Here is an 8,061-nt window from a genome sequence, read left to right as displayed (position 1 = left end):
CATAACTCTTTTCTTTTCACCTTTATTGTTTATGACAGATGAATCATAGAGAGGTAAGGAGGAGAGGGATGAAACAAATATAAAACATAAGCAACAAGCAGAATGACCAAAATAGCTAAATTTCTCTCTTTTCCCTTCCTCCTCAGGGATGAAAGAGAGAGCGAGAGAAGATAGAGAAAGAGAAAGAGAGAGAATGAATATAATTGTTTTTATATGTAAACCTCATAACCCTTTTGGTAGGCAGGTCAACTAGAGACATTAGTGGCTTAATACAGGAATAAGGCAAAGCACTGGTGGCTCATGTTTGTAATCCTAGCTATTCAGTAGGCTGAGATCTGAGGATCATGGTTTGAAGCCAGCCTAGACAGGAAAGTCCATGAGATTCTTATCTCTTACTCAGAATAGGCCTGAAGTGGCTCTGTGGCTCTCAAGTTGGTAGAGCACTAGCCCTGAGCCAAAGAAGCTCAGGGAAAACCCCCAGGCCCTGAGTTCAGGCCCCAGGACTGCCCCTCCCCCCAGATATGAACATTTTATCCCCAATTTTACACGTCTTTACACATCATTTCAAGAAAGTTCATTAACCCTTAGAAGATCTGAAGTAAACAATCCTGGGGCTTGAACTCTGGGCCTGGGCACTGTCCTTGAGCTCTTTTTTTTTTGTCAGCCCTGGGGCTTGAACACTGGGCCTGGGTGCTGACCCTCAGCTCTTCAGCTCAAGGCTAGAGCTCTACCACTTGAGCCACAGTGCCACTTTCAGCTTTTTCCACTTATGTGGTGCTGAGGAATTGAACCCAGGGCCTCACGTAAGTGAGGCAAGCACACTACCACTGAGCCACCTTTCCAGCCCATCCTTGAGCTCTTTGCTCAAGGCTTGTGCTCTACCACTTTGAGCCAAAGCACCACTTCCAGTTTTCTGGTGGATCATTGGAGAAAAGAGTCTTACAGATTTTTCCTGCCGGGGCTGGCTTTGAACCACAATCTTCAGATCTCAGCTTCTTGAGTAGCTAAGATTACAGGTGTGGGCTACCAGCATCCAACAATGAATTGTTTTAGTGGTGTTAGGGAGAAAAATGTTTTCTGAGCAAAGTGCACAGATCTTTTATACTTACATATACATACACATATAGGGTTGGACATCGGATTAGCAACAAAAAGATGTTATGCTAACTAATCATGTTCCTAAAGAACAGTTCTTACACGATAGTAGTTTTTAATCTAGTTACCTCTATCATCCTCATAGTCCAGAAGTCCAGTACCTTAAGAGCAAAAGCAGACAGAGATAGAGATCTATGATTTTCCTTTGTGATTATCAGTAGAGTTTTTCATTTAAAGACCCAAGAGTTAATGTAACATGAACATCAGATTTGGACTTTTCATGGGATCATCTGGTCTCATTCCTGAGGAGTTTGTTATCTCCAAAGCTCAAGATCATGCTTACTCATTTATTCTGTGCAATAAACGTTGGCTTTCAAAGTACTAAGAAATCTTTGGTAGCATTCTCTTGGTAATTTAGAAGTTTATTTTTAATAGGTGCTGAACATGAAATGATGAACTGAACAAATTTTGTTCCTACCACATTGGCACATGCTAAATAGATTTCTTTTTCTCATGGGTGGAGGTACTTACTTTGTTCTGAACTGTATCTGGAGATATACATTTCTGTGAAAAAGAATTAGGCAAAAATATTTCTATTAATTACTTGAGATAGATATATTCCCTCTGCCCCAGTTTTCCTTATTCTAGATTATACTTCTTTGCTCCCAAGGTGATCTTTTGGATTTAATGCATTACTGACTCACACTTTCTCCCACACCTTTTTAAAGCTAGCCAAATTGTATCATATTTTCACACTACTTTTTCCCCACTGAGGGTTGAGGCTGAAGATAAGAAATAAGGAGGGAACAGGTGACTGGAGGGGAAGAGATAATGAGAGGAGCCTTATGCTACAGAAATAAGTGTTCACATTCAGTAACTCCATCTCTGTTTCACTGACAAACACTGCTCTGCATTTGTTTCATTTTATCATCATTCCTCATTAAGTTACTAAGTCTCCAATTCTTTTTATGTAATATTAGATATTTGTATCTATTAGCTACTGTCTTATCAATCCATTTTTTTCTTGTACCAGCCTTAGAACTTGAACTCAGGGCCTGAGTGCTGTCCATAAGTGTCAATGCTCAAGGCTAGTGCTCTATCATTTGAGTCTACCATTGAGTAGTAGTAGTGCTCTACCATTGAGTGGAGTTCTACTTCTGGCTTCTCATGGACTTTCCTGCCTGGGCTGGCTTCAAACCGCCATCCTCAGATCTCAGCCTCCTGCATAGCCAGGATTACAGGTATGAGCCACTGGTGTTCAGCTCTCTTTCTCTTTTCATACTCAGGTAATTTCCCTTAGCTTAGATAATTTAGAGTATTTTTTGGAGGGTGGTACAGGTGTTGAACCCAGGGCTTTGGATATGCTAGGCTGGCACTCTATAGCTGATCCACACCTCCAACAGTCTTTTACTGGTTGTTTTTGGATCGTTTCTTGCTCTATGCCAGTGATGTGCCTGAACTGCCTACTTGGAGCTTCCTGTTGTTTTCTGGGGTCACAGGCATGAGCTACGGTGTCCAGCTTTGCACTTGTGGAGACAAGGTCTCATATACAAGATTGCCTGTTACCATGATTCTCCCAATCCTAGCTCCCAAGTAGCTTGGGATGACAGGTGTATGCCAGAACACCAGCTATGGGTTGAGAAGAGGACCCCCATAAATTCTTCTGTCAGAACTGACCTCAGCTCAAAATCTTCTCATTCCCACTCAGCCTCCCAAGTAAGGATTATAAGTATAATCATCATCCTTATCATTGTTATTATTATCTCTTGCTAACTGCTCTGTGATTTTTAAACAATTGACAGCATTGATAACATAAGCTTTAGGACTTTAACATTGCAAAGAGTATCACTAAGTTCAAGATTCTTGGACTTGTGTTGAAACAGACCCTCAAACACTGGCAACATTTCCAGCTATGCTGTAAGGAGAGCGAGGCGCAGACTAGATCCTGGCCCCCCTCCTCTGGGAGTGTGGCGGGGAACCTGCATTTTGATTCATTGTCACTCACCATTTTGTTTGCGCCGTGTCCACCTCGTCACCAAAATAGCCAAAATTGCAAGTCCCAGTAGAGTCAGGATGATAGCCAAAGTTATTTCTGAAACAAAAGAAAACTCATCTGTACTGCTTATGGATTTGGGCCAGGGCATTATCAGGGAAAATTTCTGGTCAACAGATAGACTGCTGCTTCTTCCCACCCACACCAGGCTTTGTCTTTTTCCCTCCCTCCTCTCTCCCTCCCTCCCTCCCTCCCTCCTCCTTCCTTCCTTCCTTCCTTCCTTCCTTTCCTTCCTTCCTTCTTTCCTCTTGCCTGCCTGCTTGCCTGCTTCCTTCCTCCCTCCCTCCTTCCTTCCCTCCCTCCCTCCCTCCTTCCCTCCCTCTCTCCCTCCTTCCTTCCCTCCCTCCCTCCTTCCTTCCCTCCCTCCCTCCCTCTCCCTCCCTCTCTCTCTCTCTCTTTCTTTTTCTTTCTGCCTAAGTGTTGTCTCCGAGTGTCTTTGCTCAAAGCTAGCACTCTAGCACTTGAACCACAGCTCCACTTCTAGCATTTCAGAGATTAATTTGAAATAGGAGTCTCACCGACTTTACCACCTAGCCTGGCTTTGAACCATAACCCTCTGATCTCAGCCTCCTGACCAGTAGCTAGGTTTACAGACCTGGACCACCTGGACCCAGCTGGAAGTTGATTGTTTTTGACCGGTTCAAACCAAAGAAGAAACTCTGTTTCACTATAGAGCTTAGTTAACCCTGAGCTATTTCCCCCCAGATTCCCAAAGGAAAGAGATAGAACAAAACAATGGATCCTGAGTTTGAAAGGAAAGCAGGCCAAGAGGTAAAGCAATGGTGTCAGTGTCTCCAGAAGCAGGATCTTGAGACAGATCAAGAAAGCCTCTGTGAGGATCCATACCCAAGATGGCCATTTTTCAGGTATTGTCTTCAGGGGATCCCACGTCATTTGGATTCCTTTGTCAGGAGGCGACAAAGATAAAATGGCAAGTCAAGCTCACTGTTCCTGAGCAGTAAGAGCTTGAGTGTCAGGGAGGCCCTCGTAGGCGAAGATGCAGAGGGCCCCTGAGGAATTGTGTAGCTCAGGTTGGTGAGACCTGAGCGGCCTATGGGAGGTGTGGTCTAGGAAGGTTCCGGAGTGGGTGTGGCAACAATGCCTTAGAACTTCCAGAGGTTCTAAGGGGACCAGAAGAAGACTGAGCAGCTGGGAAAATTTAAGAATACTTGGGTGGATCTTGAAATTGATGTAGAATATTGGGTGGAAACTTTATTAGGATTTAGAATGATTTCTAACTTTCTGGAGATATTTGAAGCCTGAGAACACTTTAGAAGTGTTTAGGAATCAAAATTAAAACATTTTTTTCCCCCGGTTTTTTGTTTTTGTCAGTCATGGGGCTTGAACTCTGGGCCTGGGCATTGTCCCAGAGCTCTTCAGCTCAAGGCTAGTGCTCTGTCATTTGAGCCACAGCACCACTTCTGGTTTTCTGGTGATAAGAGTCTCATGGACTTTCCTGTCTAGGCTGGCTTTGAACCACAATCCTCAGCCTCCTGAGTAGCTAGGATTACAGGTGTGCGCCACCAGAGCCCAGCTAAAAGTGAAAACATTTTTATATTTAAAAATAAAACTAGGATTATGCTTGTAATCATAGTTAAGACGTGAGGATTGTGGTTCAAAGCCAGCCTAGGTAGGGAAGTTTGTGAGACTCTTCTCTCCAATTAACCACCCAAACCCCTCCCCAACAACAACAAAAAATCCCAAAGTAGAGCTATGGATCAAGTAGTAGAGTGCCAGCCCTTGAGGGGTGGAAAATGCTACTAACAGTTCTCAGTGTGAGGATTTCCTCTTTCCCACTTAAGTTTAGGTAGAGCCCTTCTGTGTGGCCTTCACTGTGAAGTGAAGAAGAGAGGTTTGCATAGGAGACAAATGTAAGGATGGATGAAGGCTTCACCCCACCTCTCCATCAGCATAGCAGGGCCTGCTCCCCACTTAGGCCCTGGACCCAAATGGCAGGCAGTCTTGCCCACACACTCCCCTCCTCCCACAAACCCTGAAAACCCTGAGTGTTCCTGGAACACTCAAATGCTGCCTGAATGCTGGCATTAAGAGTGTGGTGTTCAGCCAGGCTCAGGGACAGCATGCAGGCCCAGAGTTCAAGCCCCATGACAGATCAAAACACAAAAATGGGCAGAAAGAGGCAGGAGAGAGGCAAGATATGGGGTTGGTGGGCGAAGAATGTGTTCACCTTGACAACAAAATAAAATTAAAAAAAAAAGAATGTGGTGTTATGGATAAAAAGCCACTCACAGGGGGGCGGGAGGATTGTGATGGTCTGGGAACATAAAGTGTCCTTGACATGCAGTAGAGGTCAGAGCTGGGAATGAGGAAGACCTGCCCCAGCCCTGGCCCATTTCTTGTCCCAGAACAGAAGTGACACTGAGCAGAGACACATGGTATGGGGGAGGGGGTGGAGATTATCTGGAGATTTCCAGACCAACTCCTGTCATGACACAGCTTAGTGCTTCGCATAAAAACTAGACTCTTAAAAAAAATAAAAAAAAATAAAAAAAAACTAGACTCTTCAGTAAGGTCAGTGCTGAGATTCTGCCAGGAATCAGTATCCATCTTCCTAGTTTTGTTTCATGACCAATTAATTGCTTAAAATAGCTCTATTTAAACTTGTGTGTATCTTTCCTTACAAATTATTATATAAATAGTGGCCAACCAAGTTTGTTTCCTTTTTTCTTGAACTCGGGGTCTGAGTGCTGTCCCTGAGCTATCCTTGCTCAAGGTTAGTGCTCTACCACTTGAGCCATAGCCCCCTACTGCCAGCATTTTTAGTGCCTAATTGGAGATAAGAGTATCACACACTTTCTTGCTTAGGCTGTCTTTGAACTGAGATCCTCAGATCTCAGTCTCCTGAGTAGCTAAGATTACAGGTGTGAGCCACCAGCTTCCTATGGCCAACTAGTTTTGAAATAAGAACTGTGGACTAAATTATGCCATGAACACACACACACACACACACACACACACACACACACACACACACACACACCCCTATGGCTTGTACTCAGGTACTGGGTGCTGTCCCTGAATATTTTTTGATCAAGGCTACAGCTCTAATGCTTGAGCCATAGCTCTACTTTCTGCTCTTTGGTAGTTCATTGTAGAGAAGAAGTCTTCACATGGGGCTGGGAAGGTGGCTCAGTGGTAGAGTGCTTGCCTTGCATGCATGAGGCCCTGGGTTCGATTCCTCAGTACCACATAAGCAGAAAAAGCTGGAAGTGGCGCTGTGGCTCAAGTGGTAGAGTGAGCTGAAGAGCTGAGGGACAGTACCCAGGCTCAGAGTTCAGGCCCATGATTGACAAAAAAAAAGTATTTACAGACTTTCCTGCCCAGACTGGCTTTGAACTGTAATCCTCAGATCTCAGCCTCCTGAGTGGTTAGGATTATAGGTGTGAACCACTGGCACCTGGTTGAATAGAGATTTTTTGTATGAAAATTGTATGTGGAAGAGAGAAAGAAGACACAAACTCTTTACTATTCTGATTAGACTTCACATTTGGGAGAATCTGGACAAATGCTTATGGCACAGAGTGGGCAGGAGGAACAGATTCCAGAGAAGGCAAGAATAGGAGTTGTAGGCCTATGTGGCCTCCAGAGGGCACCATAGAATGCTCACAGTCTTGACCTTCAAAGACTTAATCTCTTGACAAGATTGATTTCCTCCAAATTCTAGGATCTCTCTCTCTTCTCTGTCTCCTGCCTCTCTCTATCCCTCTCCCTTTCTGCTTCCCTCCTTGTTTCTGTCTCAGGCACCAGATGACAAAAGGAACTTCGAATGCCTGGGATTTAAATTCTAACTTTTGTCCCGCTTCCGCTTCCGGTGGGGTAGCTCTCCAGCCGGTGTTCTCTCGTCGGAGTCAGCGGTGGTCACCGAGCCAGGATGCTGCGAAATCTGCTGGCTCTTCGTCAAGTTACCCAGAGGACCATCAGCACTGCTCCACGCAGGCACTGGCAAAATAAGGTTGCAGAAAAACAAAAGCTGTTTCAGGAGGATAATGGAATTCCAGTGCATCTAAAGGGTGGGGTGACTGATGCTCTCCTGTATAGAGTCACCATGTTTCTTACAAGTGGTGGAACAGCATATGCCATATATCAGCTGGCTTTGGCTTCCTTTCCCAAGAAGCAGAACTGAGTGAAGTTGCCCCAGCAGTCACCTGGTTCCATGTCCTTCATCCTGCTTTGGACTGGTGATGCCCTGAGTAACCGAGTTCTTCCTTGGGGATCAATATTTATTGACTTGTACGAACGACTACCACAATAAAGTGGTCTTTACCATGAAAAAAAAATAAATTCTAACTTTTGCTATAAATGTATCCAAGCTTTACTCTGGACAAACTGATTCATTTCTGAAATGTATCCAAGCTTTACTCTGGACAAACCGATTCATTTCTGGGGTCCATTTCTTTTGTTTTAACATAGGACAGCCCATTATGTTCACTGCTCCCATTATTCTTAGGTATTACATGTCACTATTGGGAGTGAAGTGGCTTGGAAAGACGAGAGAGTGAAAAAGAAAGGAGATGAAATGTGAGAATAAGGGAATTTTCTTATTTAGCAAACAATATCAAACCAAGAAATGTTAGCGTCTTTGCTATGAACATGTGGAAATTCACACAGAGGTTATCTGCTTCTACTCTTAGAGACTTGGTAGAAAGCAATTTAAAAAGTTTTCAAGTCAACTCACCAGAAAGATGATTTATTTTTAGAGATTTCCTGGCAATGGGAATTACACATGTATAAGTCCTGCAGGGAAGAGAAAGAAAAATCAGCCCTCTTCATATCCTAGTGTAATTGTTCCTCAGTGCTCTTGGTCTGTCTTCTGCCGGCAGCGGGAGAGAGTGACAAGTAGTTTTGAGACATGCACCCCAAAACAGTGCCCTGGGTGAGGCCACTGTCTTACC

At 44.2% G+C, this 8,061-nt stretch overlaps 1 pseudogene across 1 annotated transcript; it reads left to right on the top strand.

Annotated features, from left to right (window-relative positions):
• The first annotated feature begins 6,968 nt into the window (after positions 1-6,968).
• Positions 6,969-7,437, top strand: LOC105999848 (annotated as a pseudogene). Its single transcript, XR_001175763.1, has one exon. The product of XR_001175763.1 is annotated as a cytochrome c oxidase subunit 7A2, mitochondrial pseudogene (transcript).
• Positions 7,438-8,061: the final 624 nt, after the last annotated feature.

Source organism: Dipodomys ordii, unplaced genomic scaffold, assembly GCF_000151885.1.
Source record: "Dipodomys ordii isolate 6190 unplaced genomic scaffold, Dord_2.0 Scaffold202, whole genome shotgun sequence".
NCBI lineage: Eukaryota > Metazoa > Chordata > Mammalia > Rodentia > Heteromyidae > Dipodomys > Dipodomys ordii.
The sequence above is the reverse complement of the archived record's forward strand: the minus strand, read 5'-3'. Positions and strand labels throughout refer to the sequence as shown.